General features: G+C 44.6%; 1 protein-coding gene across 2 annotated transcripts in view; it reads left to right on the top strand.

The window, feature by feature from the left end:
* Positions 1-8,152: 8,152 nt before the first annotated feature.
* The window catches only part of ddr2a (discoidin domain receptor tyrosine kinase 2a), a 139,822-nt gene continuing 127,076 nt past the window's right edge, over positions 8,153-20,898 (top strand). For both annotated transcript variants that reach the window (XM_055642301.1, XM_055642300.1), the window contains exon 1: positions 8,153-8,425. The gene's annotated coding sequence lies outside the window, so the exon portion shown is untranslated. The remainder of the gene's footprint in view (positions 8,426-20,898) is intronic.

The raw sequence follows: 20,898 nt of genomic DNA, 5'->3' as shown, positions 1-20,898 counted from the left end.
CATATGTTAAATTATTTTCCTGGTAACATCTTTTACAATCTCTCAGTGTTAAAACTTTTGCAGCTTTACTGATTGTAATATATTAAAAAGCATGTGTCGTGTGTTCATAGGGATGGCTACATAACCTAAAGGTTTAATTTTATACATGCATAAGTAAAAATAAATATGAATATCTGGCAATTGAATTTGCACATTTTGTGCACTGAAATAGTGTTGTTTTGAATGCCGGTGCCAAATCAAATCCCTGTCAAAGGAGTAGCAAAACGGATCAAATTCAAGTGTGCATTATGTTTATGCTGTTTCACACCAAAGAGGAACCGATTAAACTGAGACCTCTGTGATTTCTGATCGACCCACAGCAAATTCAGTGCAACAAATGTGTTTTTAATGCGGAGATTGACAGTAAAATTATGAAGTCATCATGATTAGTAAGGGTGTCAAAGGTAATGCAGAGAAGGCATGAGAATGGGGTTGAGAGGGAAAGATACATCAGCCATGATTGAATGGTGGAGCAAACCTGATGGGCCAAACTGGCCAAATTCTGCTTCTATGACTTTAGAATTTATGAAATGTTGTTGTTGTGCCTGACTGGACTGCCTCTCCTGGTAGCTCCTCACCTCTACCCACAACCCTCTGTGTGGAAAAAGTTGCCCCGAGTTACCCAAGGTTCCAATTGAATCATTCCTCCCTTCTCCTTAAATCTGTGTCCTCTACTTAGAAACATAGAAATTAGGTGCAGGAGTAGGCCATTCGGCCCTCGAGCCTGCACCGCCATTCAATACGATCATGGCTGATCATCCAACTTAGTATCCCGTACCTGCCTTCTCTCCATACCCTCTGATCCCCTTAGCCACAAGGGCCACATCTAACTTCCTCTTAAATATAGCCAATGAACTGGCCTCGACTACCCTCTGTGGCAGAGAGTTCCAGAGATTACTTCTTGATTTCACAACTGGGGGAAAAGGAGTCTGTGCATTCTCCCTATTTATTCCGATCGTGATTTTATACACCTAGAGCAAAGAGTCACACAGCATGGAAACGGGCCCTTCTGCCCAACTTGCCCATGCCGATTAACTTGCCCCATCTATACTATCCCACCTGCCTGCATTTGGACCACATCCTTCAAAACCTGTCCTATCCATATACCTGTCCAAATGTCTCTTAAATGTTGTGATAAGAATACTTCTCAGCCTCCTTCACTCTAAGTACAGTAGTAAAGTCTAGCCTGTCCAACCTCTTCCTATCAACAGGCTTTCAAGTCCTGGAAACATCCTTGCAAATCTTCTGAGCACTCTTATGTACACAAAAATGCTGGAGAAACTCGGCGGGTGCAGCAGCATCTATGGAGCGAAGGAAATAGGCAACGTTTCGGGGGTTCGGTTTGAAACGTTGCCTATTTCTTTCGCTCCATAGATGCTGCTGCACCCGCTGAGTTTCTCCAGCATTTTTTTGTACCTTCGATTTCCCAGCATCTGCAGCTCCTTCTTAAACATTCTGAGCACTCTTTCCAGCTTAAAACATTCTTCCTCTAGCATGGTGCCCAACACTGAACGCAATATTCCAAGTGCGACCTCACCAATTGATCTACAGTTCACACAATTGGATAGAGACTGAGTGTGTCGAAAGGAACTGCAGATGCTGGTTTATACAAAGTCTACTGGCAGACGCAAAGTGCTGGAGTAACTCAACAGGTCGGGCAGCATCTCTGGAGAAAAAGGCTGCGTGACGTTTCAGGTCCGACCTTCATCACACTGCGATTAGACAGATTGAGATTGAGTACTAACATTGGGCAATGTAATTTTCAAAGACCCAAATCAATGCCAAAGAAAAAAGTAACTCCTTGGAATTTGTACCTGAATGCAGATGTATAAATACATTGCCCTCATCAGTAAAAAAAATCAGACGTGCTGTAAAACTGGCTGCCCATGCATCATAAACTGCTTTGTGTGACCTATGTTGTAGTTTTAACCTTTGACGACAAAATGGAACAAGAATTGCAGTTGATGGAAATCTGAAATGAAGATAGAAAGTTCAGAAGTGATAGGAGCAGAATTAGGCCATTCAACCCATCAAGTCTACTCCGCTATTCAATCATGGCTGATCTATCTTTCCCTCTCAGCCACATTCTCCTGCCTTCTCTCCATAACCCCCGACACCCGCACTAATCAAGAATCTATATATCTCTGCCTTAAAAATGCTCTGTTCAAAAATACATTTTGCAGTAAAATGACATAACGCAATGATATTTGATCAAGTTCTGTTCATTAACTGAGAGGTTGGACAAATGTGGATTGTTTTCTCTGGAACATCAGAGGTTGAGATTAGACCTGAATAAATAAATAAAATTATGAGAGGTATAAGAAGTATTATGAGAGGTACAGAAGTGTGAAAACGCACATCTCCAGATTCAGGGACAGTTTCTTCCATAGTTGATGCAACTGAACTATCACCACATGACCTATCTACCTCATTGCACTGTTTAATTGGGCTATACAGGACTTTATCATGTTTCTGTGCACTGTGGGTGGCCTGCTTGTAATCATGTATAGTCTTTTCACTGACTGGATAACAAATCCTGGACCACTGTTTAATATCAGTAACAGCTCCTTGCTTTAATGTTCAAAAAAGAAATTCTACAATGGTGACTGATCACCCGTAAATTTGCCTCAACAAAAATAAGTAAATGCCCCAAGCATTTGGAATGACTTTTAAATATTCCCAATGCCGACTACACAAATATTACAGCCATTAATGTATCAATGTGGGTGTGTGTGTGTGTGTGTGTTTGTGTAGCAGTCAATTGTAATTGGGCATAATGGGCTGAGTATAAATTAGCCAAGCTTAATGGCAAACTTAATTCTGTAGTTTTTAAATCTTCAAAGGTAATTGTCCAAAGGGACTGGGTGGCACTGCAAGCATTGTCCTTTGATCTCTGCTACTGAGAATGAATCGTCTGTTCTTAATCGAATAAACCTTCATCTGTCCATCAGCTGTAGAGTTCATGTTCATGTGCAAAAATATAGAGGCACAGAGTAATACAGCATGGAAACAGGCCCTTCAGCCCAACTTCTCCATGTGACCAAGATGCCTCATCCAAGCTAGTCCCATTTGCCCGTGTTTGGTCCATATCTCTCTAAACCATTCTTATCCTGTCAAAATGTATTTTAAATGTTGTTACACTAACTGCCTCAACCACCTCCTCCGGCAGTTTGTTCCATATACCTATCACTCTCCGTGTGAAAAGGTTGTCCCTCAGGTTCGTATTAAATATTCCCTCTCCCACCTTAAACCTACGGTTCCTGATTCCCCTACCCTGGGTAAAAGACACTGGTCATTCACCCTGTCAATTATCCTCATGATTTTATAGACCATAAAATCGCCCCTCGTCGTTTTCCAATGAAGTCCTAGCCAGCCCAAAGTCTCCCTCCAGCTCAACCTCTCGAGTTCTGGCAACTTCCTCGTAAATCTTCTCTGACCTCTTTCCAGCTTAATGATATTCATAACAAGAGGAGTTGAGTAGAGGAGAAAAGAGGTCCTTCTGCAGTTGTTCAGGGCTCTAGTGAGACCACACCTGGAGTATTGTGTGCAGTTTTGGTCCCCTGATTTGAGGAAGGACATTCTTGTTATTGAGGGAGTAGGTTTACAAGGTTAATTCCCAGGATGCCGGGACTGTCATTTGCTGAGAGAATGGAGCGGCCAGGCTTGTACACTCTGGAGTTTAGAAGGATGAGAGGGCATCTTATTGAAACATTATTAAGGGTTTGGACAAGCTAGAGGAAGGAAACATGTTCCCGATGATGGGGGAGTCCAGAGCCAGGGGCAACAGTTTAAGAATAAGGGGTAAGCCATTTAGAGCGGAGACAAGAAAGAAACACTTTTTCACACAGAGAGTTGTGAGTGTGGAATTCTCTGCCTCAGAGGACAGTGGATACTTTCAAGAGAGAGCTAGATAGGGCTCTTAAAGATAGTGGAGTCAGGGGATATGGAGAGAAGGCAGGATGGGGTACTGATTGGGGATGATCAGCCATGATCACATTGAATGGCGGTGATGGCTCGAAGGGCCAAATGGCCTACTCCTGCACCTATTGTCTATTGATATAGCTTGCATTGTTTCAGTGTTTAACTTCTGGAAGCTCAGCTTATTTTAAAGGCACAGTGTGGAAACAGGCACGTTGGCCCACCGGGTTCGTGCCCACTAACGATGACCCATGCACTAGTTCAAACCTTGACACTAGGGACAATCTGCATAAATTTGGAATATAGGAGGAAATCAGAACACCCGGAGAAAACCCACGCAATCACAGAAAAAAATGTGCAAATTCCACACAGACAGAACTTGTTGTCGGGATCGATCCCGGATCTCTGGAGCTGTGAGGCAGCAACTCTACCGCTGTGCCACTGTGCCACCCCTACACTATGCACTCTCTGCACTTCCACCTTAATGACGTAGATTAGGGCTGGTTCAATGTTCAGTAGTTCTGGATTCTCAGAAGTCCCCCTTTTTTTTTTTTTTCAAAGAATTATTCAATTATTAAAAATAATATTTGCAATGCAACAAAACAGAACCGAACCCACCACCATAATACAAGATGAACAAATATACTAAATAAACTACTATACAACTATGTTACAATCCTTATTGAGGATACATTCAACCCTCAGCAGTCCCAGGGTGCCCGAGGACAGCGCGCAGTCCCTTGCCAACCCCACCCAGGCGCGGACATAACCCCGGAAAAGGGGCAGGCAGCCGGCTCGGGCACTGGAGACTGAGATCTTTTCCTTGCCTCATTTGTTGACATCACCAGGTTGCTTGGTGGGGAATTGGAAAAGTCACGTCAGTGCAACAGGGCAGTGGAGCCAAGCCAGTCCACTCAACCCCCAAGGCTTGATCACCATTCAACAAGATCAAAGCCCATTAGATTTTAGAACTTAATACAGACTGATGTGCGTGGAGGAGGGAGTCCAGACTTTGTCTCTTCATGGATCGCATGAAGCATGTAGTTGGGACCACATGAAAGGATGCACCCCAGTACTGTTACAACCACAATCACTGAGAACCAGCTGAGGTCTATTATTGGCGTGTGCTCCGAGGTACAGTGAAACACTTTGTTCTGCATCTTATTCAATCAAATAAGATAATGTTATACCTAAATGCAATCGATTTGAATTCAAGTACAAAAGTTTAGTTTAGTGATACGGCATGGAAACAGGCCCTTCAGCCCACCGAGTCCACGCCGACCATCGATCACCCGTTCACACTAGTTCTATGTTATCCATCTTACTCATCCACTCCCTACACACTAGGGGCAATTTACAGAGGGTCAGTTAAAACACAAACCCGCACGTCATTGGGATGTGGGAGCAAACTGGAGCACCTGGTGGAAACCCACGCGGTCACAATGAGAACACGCAGACTCCACACACACAGACAGCACCCAAGGCCAGGATCGAACCCGGGTCTCTGGCGCTGTGAGGCAGCAGCTCGATCAGCCGTGCCACTGTGCTGCCCGTTCAGATAGAACACAGAGGAAGATACAGAGTGCAGAATGTAGTTCTCAGGATTGTTACCCACCAGTTCCACAGACACGAACTGGGAAGGGTAGAACTAGTCGCTACCACTAGATATTTTCTGATATCTCACTATTTTGTGCGGCACGGTGGCGCAGCAGTAGAGGTGCTGCCTCACGGCGCCAGAGATTGGGGTTTGATCCTAACTAAGGGTGATGTCGGTACGGGGTTTGTATGCTCTCCCTGTGAACACGTGGGTTTTCTCTGGGTGCTCCGGTTTCTTCCCACATTCCAAAGACGTGCAGGTTTCTAGGTTAATTGGCTTCTGTAAATTGTTACTAGTGTGTAGGATGGAACTAGTGTACGGAGTGATCACTCGTCGGTATGGACGGTGGGCCAAAGGGCCTGTTTCCATGCTGTATCTCTAAATTAAACTAAACGTTTTCACCAGTCTCTGGTCCCAAGGGATTAGTGGAAGAACAGGGAGTCCTCTGCCAACGTCTATTTTTCCGACAACATCGGAATGAGATTCTTTGGGCATCATTACATTGTTTCTTGTGGGAGCTGGTTGGGTATGTTTGCCTCCCTGTTTCCTACGCTACAACCAGTCACTGCATATCAAAACCTCTTCATTAACTGTTGAGCACTTTGGAAACTATTTGTGTTGGAACACTGAATTCTCTCAGCAGTGACAAAAAACTACTTCGATCCAGGCCAAATGAGTCAAAGTTTTCCTTAGTTCTACAAAGAAGGCTCCAAGACTTTGTCTGTACATTCATGTTCATACTGTAAGGCATGGAAGCAGAATTAGACCATTCAGCCCATCAAGTCTACTCTACCATTCAATCATGGCTGATCTATCTTTCCCTCTCAACCCCATTCTCCTGCCTTCTCCCCATTACCTTTGACACTATTATGGAATTCCCTGCCACAGAGGGTAGTGGAGGCCAAGTCACTGGATGGATTTAAGCGACAGTTAGATAGAGCTCTAGGGGCTAGTGGAGTCAAAGGATATGGGGAGAAGGCAGGCACGGGTTATTGATAGGGGATGATCAGCCATGATCACAATGAATTGCAGTGCTGGCTCGAAGGGCTGAATGGCCTCCCCCTGCACCTATTTTCTATGTGTCTATATTACTAATCAAGAACCTGTCAGTCTCTGCTTTAAAAATACCCAATGACTTGGCAACCACGGCCATCTGTGGCAATGAATTCCACAGATTCACCACCCTCTGTAAGGTCACAGATGCCACAGACTCGCCTCCCTCCAAAGATGCTGCCAGACCTGCCCAGTTCCTCCAGCACTTTGGGTTTTTGCACGTGATGCCAGCATCTGCAGTTCCTCCAGCCTCTCTCAAAAATGGGTTGTTGCATGAGATAAAAAATACCAGCCAACGAGCCTTGATATAGAAGTAAAATCAGTGGCTGACAATTGACTTTCAATTGAGACAAATCAACCCATATGTGGTCTGTGTCACATTTTATTCAGGAACAAGTACATTTTCAATTACAGTAAAATGAGAGAAAAAAAACATCGAGTATTGAATTTCGAACCCACTTTGCATAAGTGGAAGCAGATTGCTTTCAGTAAAATGTAGTATGAAGTTTAGTTTTGTTGAGTTTGGGGACACAGCGTGGAAACAGGCCCTTCGCCTCAACGAGTTCACACCAACCATCGATCACCCCTTTGCTCTAGATCTATGTATTCCCACATTCCTCATCCAATCCCTGCACACCAGGGGCATCTTACAGATGGCCAATAAACCTACTCACACATTCATAGGATGTGGGAGGAAACCGGAGCACCTGGAGGAAACCCACCAGGTCACAGGAGGAACGTGCAAACTCCACATACAGACAGCACCCGAGGTCAGCATCGAACCTAGGTATGTGGCGATGGGAGTCAGAGTCTGTGCCGTTGTGTCACCTTTTTAGGGATGGGATTCCCAATAACCGAACCCAAAGAAGGATTCGAAGAAGAATCTCGAGCCGAAACGTTACCCATCCATGTCCAGCAGAGAAGCTGCCAGACCCACTGAGTTACTCCAGCGCTTTGTGTCTTTTTTTTGCTGCTTGTAGTCATTGTGTTCCGGGGACAGGAAGAAGTCTGGTTAATTCCCAAAAGCTACCCAAACAAATCTTGGAGCCACGAGGCAGCCCAACACTGTAATTTCCTGTCCCTTTGTACTGCTTTTTGGACAAGTTCTAACAATAAAATATGTCCGGCAGAACCTCAGGGCCGACAGTGTTTCCCATTGGCACTGTGGCGCTGTGGTAGAATTGTTGCCTTACAGCGCTTGCAGCATCAGAGACCCGGGTTTGATCCCGACTACGGGTGCTGACTGTACGGAGTTTGTACATGACCGCGTGGGTTTTCTCCAAGATCTTCGGGTTCCTCCAACACTCCAAAGGCGTACAGGTTTGCAGGTTAATTGGCTTGGTATACGTGTAAAATCGTCCGTAGTGTGTGTAGGATAGTGTTAATGTGCAGGGGACGCTGGTCGGTGTGGACCAGTTGGGCCGAAGGGCCTGTTTCCGCACTGTATCTCAAAACTAAACTAAACTCAGTCCTTGTTGTCAGTAACAAGCAGAATCCCTTGGGCAAATGCAAGTGAGTCTAAACTGCTGTGATTGCTCCTAGCCAGGGCGTCTAATTGAAACAGTCTGTGCGTCGTATGGAATTCTGGGATCCTTGGCTGACTCCCAAGAATTCCCAGAATGTTAGAGGGTTTTTTTTTCTTTGCAGGCATCTTACTTCAGCTCTGCTTATGTGAGATAGAGAGAGACCGAGAAAGTAGGAAATTCTAAGTAACATCAAAACCAGAGTCTGATCACTGAAGATCCCCAAACGAAGACATTCATATGTATAACCACCCTGGACAGTTGTGTTGATGGGAAAGTGTTCTTCTTCATGAAGGTATGTAATCCCTTCTTGTAAATCCTTCTGTTGCCGTTCTGCCGCGGGCCACCAGTGGTTCTTGGCTAAGTCTGGGAAAGTTTATAATTTTTTTTAAGATATGGATAGATTCATCTAGCTAGCACAACTCCTTCAGAAAGTAACGGAAAGTGAATTGCGAAGAAAGTTTGTGTTTATGTAAAACTGGTCGCATGGAACCATAGATATTTAAAACTGATGTGATGTGGAAGAAAAAAAAATATTTTCAGGTAAAGTACAACTTTCTTCGCTGTCTGCATGGCAGGCATAACTAGCTGATCGCTGACAGGCGGAGTTGCTGCACAACTTGAGTTGCAACCAAGTGCCGGTTTTCCGACAAAAGTGGGAAACTTTTCAACTTGATGTCCGTCTTCAGACTAACTCGCACACCATCAGCCATTGTATTATCTAGTCCCTCACTCTGGAGTGCTCTTTGCCGTAGTGAGTCTGCAAAGCACCTTTGTTGCAATACATGTTCATAAGTTATAGGAGCACTATTAGGCCATTCGGCCCATCCAGTCTACTCCGCCATTCTATCATGGCTGATCTATCCCACCCTCTCAATCCCATTCTCCTGCCTCCACCTCCTCCCCCCCCCCCTCCCCCCCCCCCCCCCGTACCCCCCGACACCCTGTTTTAAAGTTGTCAATTGAAGTTTAAAAATTGACCAAAACTTAAGAGATAATTGGGAGACACAAGGAACTGTAGATACTAGTTTGTAAAAACGGGCATAAAGTGCTGGAGTAACTCAACGGGTCAAGCAGCATCCATGGAGACATGGATTGGTGCCGTTTCATGTTGGACTGATGAAGGGTCGGGACATTAATCTATGAGAGAGATTCGTTTAGTATAAAATGAATTGATGGGGAATGTGATTGAAACAATTAATCAGATGGAGAACATAAACTCAAGGGCCTAAATTGTGTTTAGTAATATAGGCTAAATGATCTTCTGTTTATGTGGTTAGCAAATTTGATGTAAAAACGTGTACTCTCTGTTAGTCAATGGAGAGTAACATTCTGTGTGGAACTGGCTCCACATAACCCCTCTGTGTCCCTACTGGTGACCTAGACCAACATGGTCTCCCACAGTGGCCTAATGCATGAGTTTGAGCAAGACCTGTAGTTTAGTTTCGGTTTAGTTTAAAGGTACAGTACGGAATTAGGTTCTTCGGCCTACTGAGTTCATGCTGGCCAGCGATCCCCGTACACTAGCACTATCCTGTACATACTAGGGACAATTTACAATATTTACCAAAGCTAATTAACCTACAAACCTGCACGTCTTTGGAGTGTGGGAGGAAACCGACGAAACGGGAGAAAACCTACGGGTACAGGCAGCATCCGTAGTCAGGATCGAACCCGGGTCTCTGGCGCTGTGAGGCAGCAACTCTACCGCTGCGCCACCATGACGCCCAGTTTAATTCTAATGTCGAAACAAGGAACTGCAGATGCTGGTTTACAAAAATGGACACAAAGTGCTGGCGTAACTCAATAGGTCAGGCAGCATCTTTAGAGAATATTGGGTAAAGACCCTTCTTTAGAGTGAAGAAGGGATCGACCTGAAACATCGCCTGTCCATGTTCTCCAGAGATGCTGCCTGTCCCGCTGAGTTACTCCAGCACTCTGTGTCCTACTTTCTTTATCACATTTTTCAAATTGGAGTTGATTATTATTGCCATATCTTGATTTTGGACGGCAGAGAAAGTATTAACTGAACCGTAGAAAGTTTGTTGTTTCGGTGCAGAGAGAAAACAATGGTGTGGCGTCTGGAGGAAATTGGATGAGGAGTTTCAGGAGAGAGAAGATGAGACTATAATATAACGATTGTAAGATCCTGTAGAGAGGGTGAGGGATCTTAGGGTCCAAGTCCATTGCTCACTAGAAGTGGCTACACAACTAGACAGAGCAGTAAAAATATGTATGGTGGGCTTGCCTTCATCAGTCAGGACATGGAGTATACGATTCAGGACGTCATGATGCAGCTTTATAGGACTTTGCTCAGGTCACATTTGGAGCATTGCATGCAGTTCTGGTCACCCTATTGCAGGAAGCTTTAGAGATGGTGCAGAAGGGGGTTACCAGAACACTGCCTAGATTGGAGGGCATTAGCTACAAGGCCACAGTCGTAGAATAAAGGGGAGGTCATTTAAGACTGAGGTGAAAAAAAAACTTTTTCACCCAGAGAGTTGTGAATTTGTGGAATTCCCTGCCACAGAGGACAGTGGAGGCCAAATTATTGGATGGATTTAAGAGAGAGTTAGATAGAGCTCTAGGGGCTGGTGGGGTCAAGGGATATGGGGAGAAGGCAGGCACTGGTTATTGAGAGGGGACGATCAGCCATGATCACAATGAGTGGCGGTGCTGGCTCGAATGGCCGAATGGCCTCCTGCACCTATTTTCTATGTTACTAGGCGAGGTTGGAAAAACTTAAATTGTTTTCTCTGGAACGTCGGAGCCTAAGGGGAGACCTAATAGGTATATTAAATTATCAGAGGCATAGATAGGGTGGACAGTCAGAACCTTTCTTGCAGGGTTAAAGTGTCAAAGATTAGAGTGCGTAGCTTTAAGATGAGATGGGGAAAAGTGTAAAGGAGATGTACTGGCAAATTGTTTACATAGTGGGTGGTGGGTGCCTGGAATGTGCTGCTAAGAGTGAAATAGGATACAATAGTGGCATTTAAGAGACTTTTAGATAGGCACATGGATATGCAGGGAATAGGGGGATATGGATACAAAGGAGACTAGTTTAATTTGGCATCATGTCCAGCATGGACACTATGGGCTGAAGGGCCTGTTCTTGTGCTTTCGTCTAACTTGCTTTGCAAATGCTAGTTTTTAAGTTTAAAAATAAGATGAAAACTGCAACTAATTGCCGTATTTTGTCAAAAACTTTATGCCATTCTTATAATTTTTAATTATCATCGTCAACCTTCTCATTTTCACAAGTGAAGTTTTTACAGTGTGTTAAAAGGTGAATAGAATGTCATTCACGTAAAGATCTTAAAATAATCAACAATTCAACATGTTACTCAAACACCAATTTCACAGTTTGTACTTTTGGAAATTAACTTCACATGGCTTCATTTTAAAAAAAAGATGACTTAAAAAAAGAGCGCTTTAAACTAAGCCTGATTATGCGGTTGTCTTTATGGGAAACAATGTATTTTATGGCGCTTTTAATTCAATAATTAAGCAACAACTTTCATATTATTTGACCAGGATGCGTTCTAAAAGATGAAGTCATGGATTGAAGCTATTAATTGCTGGATTACATAGTTTAGTTGAATTTGGTTTAGAGATACAGTGCAGAAATAGGCCGTTTGGCCCACTGAGTCCGCATCCACCAGCGATCCCCTCACATTAACGCTACTACCCTACACACACTAGGGACAATTTTACATTTACAACAAGCCAATTAACCTACAGTTGGAGTGTGCGAGGAAACCGAAGATCTCGGAGAAAACCCACGCAGGTCACGGGGAGAGCGTGCAAACTCCGTACAGACAAACACCCTTAGTCAGGATCAAACCCGGGTCTCTGGCGCTGTAAGGCAGCAACTCTACCGCTGCATCACTATGCTGCCTTTACTTTGTGGTGTGCTTTGAGAAGTACTTTGGGATGTTCTTGAAAGCTTTGAATAAAGTTACTTTCTTAAACAGCGCTTACAAATTTCCAATCAATTCACTTCAGTGGTAAACAACTGCACGCTGTTGTGTGTATTACATATGTCGTTAAGACATTTAGCTTTGTGTTTTTAAGTGTGTGAAACTGGACGAGGTGGAAACCTAGAGACTTTCCGCCGCATTCCTCTAAATGCCAGTTTTCCGAAGTGCGTCAGAGACTAGAAGCTCAGCAGAAGGCGAGAAGTTATGTGTTGAGGCATGTATCTTGCTCATTTTAACAAATGGACATTGTCCACCTCATTTCATTGTCGGATGACGAGGTTAGACAGATGAAACGGCATCTGACTCAGAGCCAAGCTAATTTTCTCTTCATCCTATTAACAATGGGTGGGAAATAACATGCATTTATTTTAGCACCTCGTCACATCAGAGTTTCCACGGGCAACTCTGGGGCAGCACAGTGCCACAGCTGGTGGTGCCACTACCTCAGAGTGCCAGAGTCCCCAGGTTCGATCCCGGCCTCTGTCTGCATGGAGTTTGCTCGTTCTCCTTGTGGCTGCGTGGGTTTCCCCCGGGTGCTCCGGTTTTACTCCCACATACCAAAGGCGTGAGGGTTTGTACGTTATTTGGCCCTCTGTAACTAGTGTGTCAGGATTGGATGAGAAAGTCGGATAACATAGAACTAGTGTAAAGAGGTGATCGATGGTCGACTCGGTGGGCTGAAGTTTCCATGCTCTATCGCTAAACTAAACTGAACTCCATGGCCCAACGTGGCAGTGTGGTCACTACTAGGAATGTTTCCTGGTGGAAGAAAGTATCAATGTACTGGTTGCGAGGGTGCGTGTGTGGCAAGTGGAGCTCAATAGGAGGTGATACATTTGGGGAGGTCAATTGATACAAAGGAATGAATGTACACCAAATTGTCAGATATACTGAAAAGAGCTGGAGAATAGAGCGATCTGGAAAAGGGCATCCCGAGATCCCTGAAGACAGTAGGGAGGTAGATAGACACAAAATGCTGGAGTAACTCAGCAGGTCAGGCAGCATCTCTAGAGAAAAGGGATATGTGACGTTTCGGGTCGAGACCCTACTTCAGTCTCAACTCAAACCTCCAGCATTTTGTGTCTTTGGTGGCCAAATTCTGCCTCTATGTCTCAAGTTCAAGTTGTATTAATTGTCATTTAACCAACTAAGGTACAGTGAAATTTGAGTTACCATACAGCCACACTAAGTGAAAAGAACATAATACCTACATAAAATATATTTGTGGTACCCTTGGTGTAAACCAGCATCTGCAGTTCCTTCCTACACTAAAGGAGGTAGATAAGGTTGTTCAGAAGACAAAAAAAAGAGAGCTTTCTCAAGGTCACGAAGTGCTGGAGTAACTCGGCAGGTCAAGCATTATCTATGGCGAACATGGATAGATGATATTTCGGGTCAAGACCCTTCATTAGACTGATTGTAGAGTCCTGACCCGAAACATCACCTCTCCATTTTCTCCAGAGATGCTGCCTGACCTGCTGAGTTTTTAGTTTAGTTTTGAGATACAATACAGAAACAGGCCCTTCGGCTCACCGAGTCCCCACCGACCAGCCATCCCAACGCACTAACACTATCCTACACACGCGAGAGACAATTTTACAAGTTTGGAGTCTGGGAGGAAACTGGAGCACCTGGGGAAAACCCACACAGGTCACGGGGAGAAAGTACAAATTACGTGCAGACTGCACCCGAAGTCAGGATCGAACCCGAGTCTCTGGCGTTGTAGGTGGGTCGCCAGGAGGTCCAGGTGGGTTGCCAGGAGGTCGAAGGTTGTCGTAGGTTCTTGTAGGTTGTAGCCGGTGCTGATCAGTGAATTTCTTTGGCTCATTGGGAAAAATAAACGTAAGCAGTAGTTTTCAGAACCAAGGATAACCGACCGGTAATGTTAATGTCCGCTGTGTATCTCTGGCTTCTTAAAGGTTGTCTCCACTCCTTCCCCTCCCTCTCCACCCCTCTTTTAAAGGACTTGCTGTACACTGAGCTTTAGCCATCTTAACTACAGCGCCAACCTTCCTGTTCATCGCGGTGTGTGCCTGTATCACATTGGCTTTGCACCGTGGGAATTTCACTCATACAGCGCTCCTGTGTGTGTGTGCGTGTGCGTGTGTGTGTGTGTGTCTCGCGGCTCCTTCTCCTCTCACTTCTCCCTCTCTCTCTGTCCCTCTCTGTCTGTCTCTCTCTCTCTCTCTCTCACTCTCTCTCTCTCTCTCTCTCTCTCTCGCTCTCTCTCTCTCTCTCTCTGTCTCTCTCTCTCTCTCTCTCTGTCTCTCTCTCGCCTCCTCTGTGTGTGTGTCTCGCTCTGTCGTCTCTCTCTCTCTCTCTCTCTCTCTCTCTCTCTGACAGTCGCCGGCAGTTGTCTGAAAAATCGCCTAAGTGGGCCCATAAGGCAGCAACTCTACCACTGTGCCACCCTCCAGTTACTCCAGCACTTTGTGTCCTTTTGTGCATTAACCAGCATCTGCAGTTCTTTGTTTCCACTAAAGATAGTTGTCTTTATTGGTTGATGTCTTGAGCACAGAAATGGAACTGTGGAATGGGCGTGTTTAGAGTGCTGTGTGAACATTTGGTCATCATACGACAAGACGGTTTGTGATAATACTTGCGAGAAACATAGCAGATTTACAAGGATGTTACTTGGACTGAAATACTTTAGTTATGAGGGGAGTTTTTACTTGGCTGTGCTTGCTCTCGCTGAAACAAAGGCTACAGACAGGAAATGTAATCGAGATCTACAAAGATATGATACGTTTCTGCAAAGGAAACAGGAAGGATCTAATTCGAAGAATCATATTTCAGTTGACCAAATCAGAGGCATCCAGGGAATTCAAATGTAATTTAAAATGTAATTGGTAGAAGAATTAGAGGAAAGAAAGGAAAAGAAAACAGACTGTGGTAGGGATGTTGGAACTTGATTCTTGAAAGGATTTTAGAGATATGAAAGTAAAGGGGAACCTGGAAGAACTCTAGATGCGCAATTTCCAGCAAAGCTCTGGGGCAGAACATGAGTTTCTACCACAGATCCTTGGTCGTTTTGAAGAGATGAATGATCCATGCCTTGTACTGTAAGTATCCATTCTTCAATTTTATAATTTCTTAAGTTCAAATAATTAGGCCATTCTGCCCATCTAGTCTACTCTGCCATTCATTCATGGCTGATCTTTCTTTCCCTCTCAATCCTATATGTGCCTTCTCCCCATAACCTCTGACACCATTTTACTGATAACAGATCACTTTTACAACATGGCATTTGTTGGTGTCCAACTAATAACAGAGGTAAATGTATCCAATGGTTCAATGCTGCTTTATGTACAACTACACAGTGAAATTGTAAGAAAATGGAGGAAAGAAAATGAGTGGTGTAAAGCCCGAGGGAGGGATATGGGTGGAAGGGGGATGGAAGGGAAATGGGGGACTCTGAGATGGGAGAGGTGGGAGATGACTAAGGAGGAGTGGAAAGGAGTATGGTGATGGGGTGGTGGGAGAAATACGAGGGGAGAGAGAAAAGAGAAGCGAGGTGGCACGGTGGCGCAGCGTTAGAGTTGCTGCCTTACAGCGCCGGAGACCCGGGTTCGATCCCGACTATGGGTGCTGCCTGAACGGAGTTTGTACGTTCTCCCCGTGACCTCCTTGGGTTTCTCCGAGATATTCGTTTCCGCACACACTCCAAATATGTACAAGTTTGTAAGTTAAGTGTAAGTTGTCCCCAGTGTATGTAGGATAGTGTTAGTGTACGGGGATCACTGCTCAGTGGCCCGAAGTATCTCTAAACTAAACTAAACAAAGCTAAAAAGGTATTACTTAAAATTGGAGCATTCGAAGTTCATACTGTAGGCTGCAGGCCAACCCAAGTGGACTGAGAAGGAACAAAGAACTGCAGATGCTGATTACTACACAAAAAGACACAAAGTGCTGGATTAACATCACATTGAATGGCGGTGCTGGCTCGAAGGGCCGAATTGTCTATTGTTTAACTCAGCAGGTCAGACCCTGGAGAACACAGATAGTGATGTTTCGATTGAAGATTTTTCTTCAGACTAATGAAGTCTGAAGACTGAAGAAGGGTCTCAACCCAAAACGTGACCTATCCTTGTTCTCCAGAGATGTTGCCAGATCTGCTGTGTTACTCCGGCACTTTGTGGACTTAGAAGTATGTTTTGTTTGTCATGATATTATAGAATTATTTTCCATGGACCTGTATGAACAGGTAGACAGACCCTTGGTGTAAATTCTCACGCTAAAGGCAGCTCCTCCAACAATGCATTTCCACGTCAATTACAACGCTGCTCCGATCTTTCACGCTTTTACGTCTCGGGATATCGTTTTGCATGCAAGGCTCACGTATGGTCATCTGCAAACAATTAGATTGGATAGGTCGTTGGCAGTTTCACGTTCAACCCTGTGGCTGGGATTTTAAATGAAACTGCTGAAAATGTGACAAAGGCCTAATGTTCTTTAAAGACCACATTTGAAGCTCATTAAAAATATTTGTTCAATTCCTGTGGCTGGAAAGCAAAGGGATGTAAAGTCATCTTTACACTTCTTTAAGGACTGGATGGCATTGCTTTGAGGTGAGAGGGGCAAGGTTTAAGGGTGATGTTGGGGCAGCTTTTTTACACAGGATGGTGGGGACCTGGAACACTCTACCAGGGGTGGTTGTGGAAGCAGATATGATAGTGGTTTCAGGTAGGCTCATGGATATGGACATGGATCACGTGCCGGCAGAGGAGATTAGTTTAACTAGGCATCCTGTTCCTGTGCTATGTTCTATGTTGTCAGCAGATATTGAGCCAATAAGTTCATATTTAACCAATATTTTATTTCTGTGGTTCTTATTAATCACATGAGCTTTTATGAATTGACGACAATTAAAGATTTTGGAAGTGGCCGAGCAGTTATTGCTTGTTTAGTTTAGTTTAGTTTAGTTTAGTTTATTATTGTCATGTGTACCAAGGTCCAATAAAAGCTTTTTGTTGCATGCTGTCCAGTCAGCAGAAAGACTATACATGATTACGATCAAACCGTCCACAGTGTACAGATACAGGATAAAGGGAATAACATTTAGTGCAAGATAAAGTCCAGTAAAGTCCGGTTAAACATAGTCCAAGGGTCTCCAATGAGGTAGATGGGAGGTCAGGACAGCTCCCAAATTTGTACTTGGAAGATGTAAATTTATAGAAGTAAAACTAAGATATCAAGGTATCCACATCCTGTCAAAAGCTGTGTCTTATTTTTCTGCATTACCGAAAGCTTAATGAGGTCATTTATTTGGAGAATTGCACACCAGGTCACACCAGGTTTTTTTTTCAAGAACCTGGCACAAATTCACACCAAGCCACAAAATATTACACAGGCCCAGTTACCACAGAAATGTAACTGCTCTGTTTATGAGACATGGCCGGCAGTCACACAATTGCCCTTTTGACAGACTGAGGGAGGATTCCATTCTGTTTCCAATTCATGAGTTTGCGAGGACTTCGGAAAGACCGTGGAAAAGATGTTGTTTTGGTTCAAAACGCAAAGTGCTGGAGTAACTCAGCGGATGGAGCGGGATTGGACAGGTGATGTTTTAGTTTGGGGGCCTTCATCTGACTGATTGCAGTAATGGGGAGGGGCGGGGGGGGGGGGGGGGGGGGGGGGGGCTGGAAAAGAACGATGGGTTTGGGAATAAAGCCAGTCAAAACTGTGACTATCATGGCAAGTGATAGGTGGATAGACACAAAGTGCTGAAAGAACTCGGCAGGTCAGGCAGCATCTCTGGAGAAACAGAATAGGTGACGTTTTAGGCCGGGATCCTTTTTCAGACATTTTATAGTGTTGATAGGTGGACACAGTTGAGGGGAGTTGTTTGGCTGATGGGTGGAGTAAGCGGCAAAGGCTGGAGGTGAAAAGGAGACAAAAGGGAGTTAGATAAGGAGAGAAAGAGGAGGAGTGAAATAGGAGGGGAGGGGAATAGGAGGATATTACTTAAAATTGGAAAATCCAATGTTCATACCGAAGATAGACACAAAGTGCTGGAGTAACTCAGTGGGTCAGGCAGCATCTTTGGAGAAAAGGAATAGGCGACATTTCAGATCAGCACCCTTTTCCCGACCTGAAACGGCAAAGGCTTCCCTTCAGAGGTGAGAAAGGAGACAAGAAAACATAGTCAACATAGAAATTAGGTGCAGGAGTAGGCAATTCGGCCCTTCGAGCCTGCACCGCCATTCAATATGATCAGGGCTGATCATCCAACTCAGTATCCCGTACCTGCCTTCTCTCCAAACCCCCTGATCCCCTTAGCCACAAGGGCCACATCCAACTCCCTCTTAAATATAGCCAATGAACTGGCCTCAACTACCCTCTGTGGCAGAGAGTTCCAGAGATTCACCACTCTCTGTGTGAAAAAAGTTTTTCTCATCTCGGTTTTAAAGGATTTCCCCCTTATCCTTAAGCTGTGACCCCTTCCTGGCTTCCCTAACATCGGGAACAATCTTTGGCATCTAGCCTGTCCAAAAGAATTTTGTAAGTTTCTATAAGCCCCTCTCAATCTTCTAAATTCTAGATATAAAAACCAAGTCTATCCCTTTCTTCATAAGACAGTCCTGACATCCCAGGAATCAGTCTAGTGAACCGTCTCGGCACTGCCTCTATGACAATAATGTCGTTCCTCAGGTTTAGATACCAAAACTGTACGCAATACTCCTGGTGTGGTCTCACCAAGACCCTGACCCACTGAGTTACTCCAGCATTTTGTGTCTGTGTTCGGTATAAACCACCATCTGCAGTTCCTTCCCACACTCAGTGTTCATACAGCTGAGTTGTAAAGTTACCCGAGCGGATTATAAGGTGCTGTCCCTTTAGTTTGCGTGTGGCCTCACTCTGCCAGTGGAGGAGGCCTAGGACTGAAAGGACAGTGTGGGAATGGGAAGGGGAGTTAAAATGCTGAGCAACTGGGAGATCCAGCAGACTCCCTTATTGGCAAATACACTCTTGACATGGTTATTCTTAAGAACTCAATTCAACAAGTAAACCATTCACCTTCCTTGAACGACACAATATTATGCAAATGTAAAAATTCAATCATTTTTTAACGCATCAAAACTACATTGAGTGTTGGGCATTTTATTACTCATCCTTTTACCATTTTCCTTTTATCTTCCTGCCTGTGTTTAATTTAGTTGACATTCCTGCCTATCCTCCCCACATAAGAAGCCTTTGAGCTTTCTATTTCCATTTATACTCAGAGTTAAAAATGCACACATTGTTTTGAGGAATAGACTTCTTTACCACATATTGTTTATTTAGTCCTGGGTTTAGCCCAGGTGAGGAATCTGTGGAATTTATTGCCACAGAGGCCATGTCTTGTGGAGGCCAAGACATTGGGTATTTTTCAAAGCGGAGATTGACAGGTTCTAGATTATAAAGGGCGTCAAAGGTTACAGGGAGAAGGCAGGAGAATGGGGTTGAGAGGAGGAGATAGATCAGCCATGATCGAATGGCAAAGCAGACTTGATGGTCCAAGTGGCCTAATTCTGCTCCTATGGTCTCCACCTTTTTCCATTATGCAATTTTTGCTTTTTATATAACTTCTGTGTGGTCGAATTTAGCTTAGAGATACGGCGTGGATTCAGGCCCTTCGGTCCGCTGAGCGTGTGTCGACCACCAGTTCTATCCCACACACAGGGGACAATTTAGATAATCCAATTAACCCTCAGTCTTTGGAGCGTGGGAGGAAACCGGAGCACCCGGAAAAAAACCCACGTGGTCACAAGTAGAACCTACAAACTCCGTACAGACAGCACCCAGTAGCCAGGATCAAAACCGGGTCTCCGGCGCTGTAAGGCAGCAACTCTACCGCTGCCCCACCTGTTCTGGTCCGAGCTTTTACTGAGTATTACCCATCAACACTAGGCCACCCATTTTTCCACTGCCCTCATTATAGGTTATATCTGTAACTATCCTGCATTAATGCTTACATTGAAATGTGTATTCATGCTGAGTTTTCTAATTGATTGACAGAACACAGAGCAGCACAAGAGCAGGCCCTTGGGCCCACAATGTCTATGCCGAATATGATTCCAAGTTAAAATAATCCCCTTTGCCTGCATGTGATCCATATTCCTCCATTCCTGCATGTCCATGTGCTTCACCTAAAGCCTCATAAACATCACTGTTGTATTTGCCTCCACCACCACCCATGGCAGTATATTCCAGGCACCCTAGGCACCTCTCTATTTAAACAAAATTTACCCCCCTCCTCTCCTTCAAACTTTGCCACCTTTAAAGCCACCCACTAGTTTTTGACATTTTCACCCTGGGAGAAAAAGGTTCTGACTGTCTACCCTCTCTATGCCTCACGTAATTTTATATAATTCAATCAGGTCTCCCTTCAGCCTCCGACGTTCCAGAGAAAACAATCCACGTTTGACCAACCCTGTAGCTAATACCATTGAATCCAGGCAGTAATCTAGTAAACCTCTTCTGCACCCGGTCCAAAGCTTCCTCATATTTCCTGCCATGGGGCAACCACAATTTGGGGCGGCACGGTGGCACAGCGGTAGAGTTGCGGCCTTACAGCGCCAGAGACCTGGATTCGATCCTGGCTACAGGTGCTGTCTGTACGGAATTTGTACATTCTCCCTTTGACCACGTGGGTTTTCTCCAGGTGCTCCGGTTTCCTTCCACGCTCTAAAGACGTATAAGTTTGTAGGTTAATTGGCTTCTGTAAATTGCCCTAAGCGTGTAGGATAAAACTGGTGTGAGGTGATTGCTGGTTGGCGTGGACCCTGTGGGCCCAAAATGCCAGTTT

Source organism: Leucoraja erinacea, chromosome 10, assembly GCF_028641065.1.
Source record: "Leucoraja erinacea ecotype New England chromosome 10, Leri_hhj_1, whole genome shotgun sequence".
Lineage (NCBI taxonomy): Eukaryota > Metazoa > Chordata > Chondrichthyes > Rajiformes > Rajidae > Leucoraja > Leucoraja erinaceus.
The sequence above is the reverse complement of the archived record's forward strand: the minus strand, read 5'-3'. Positions and strand labels throughout refer to the sequence as shown.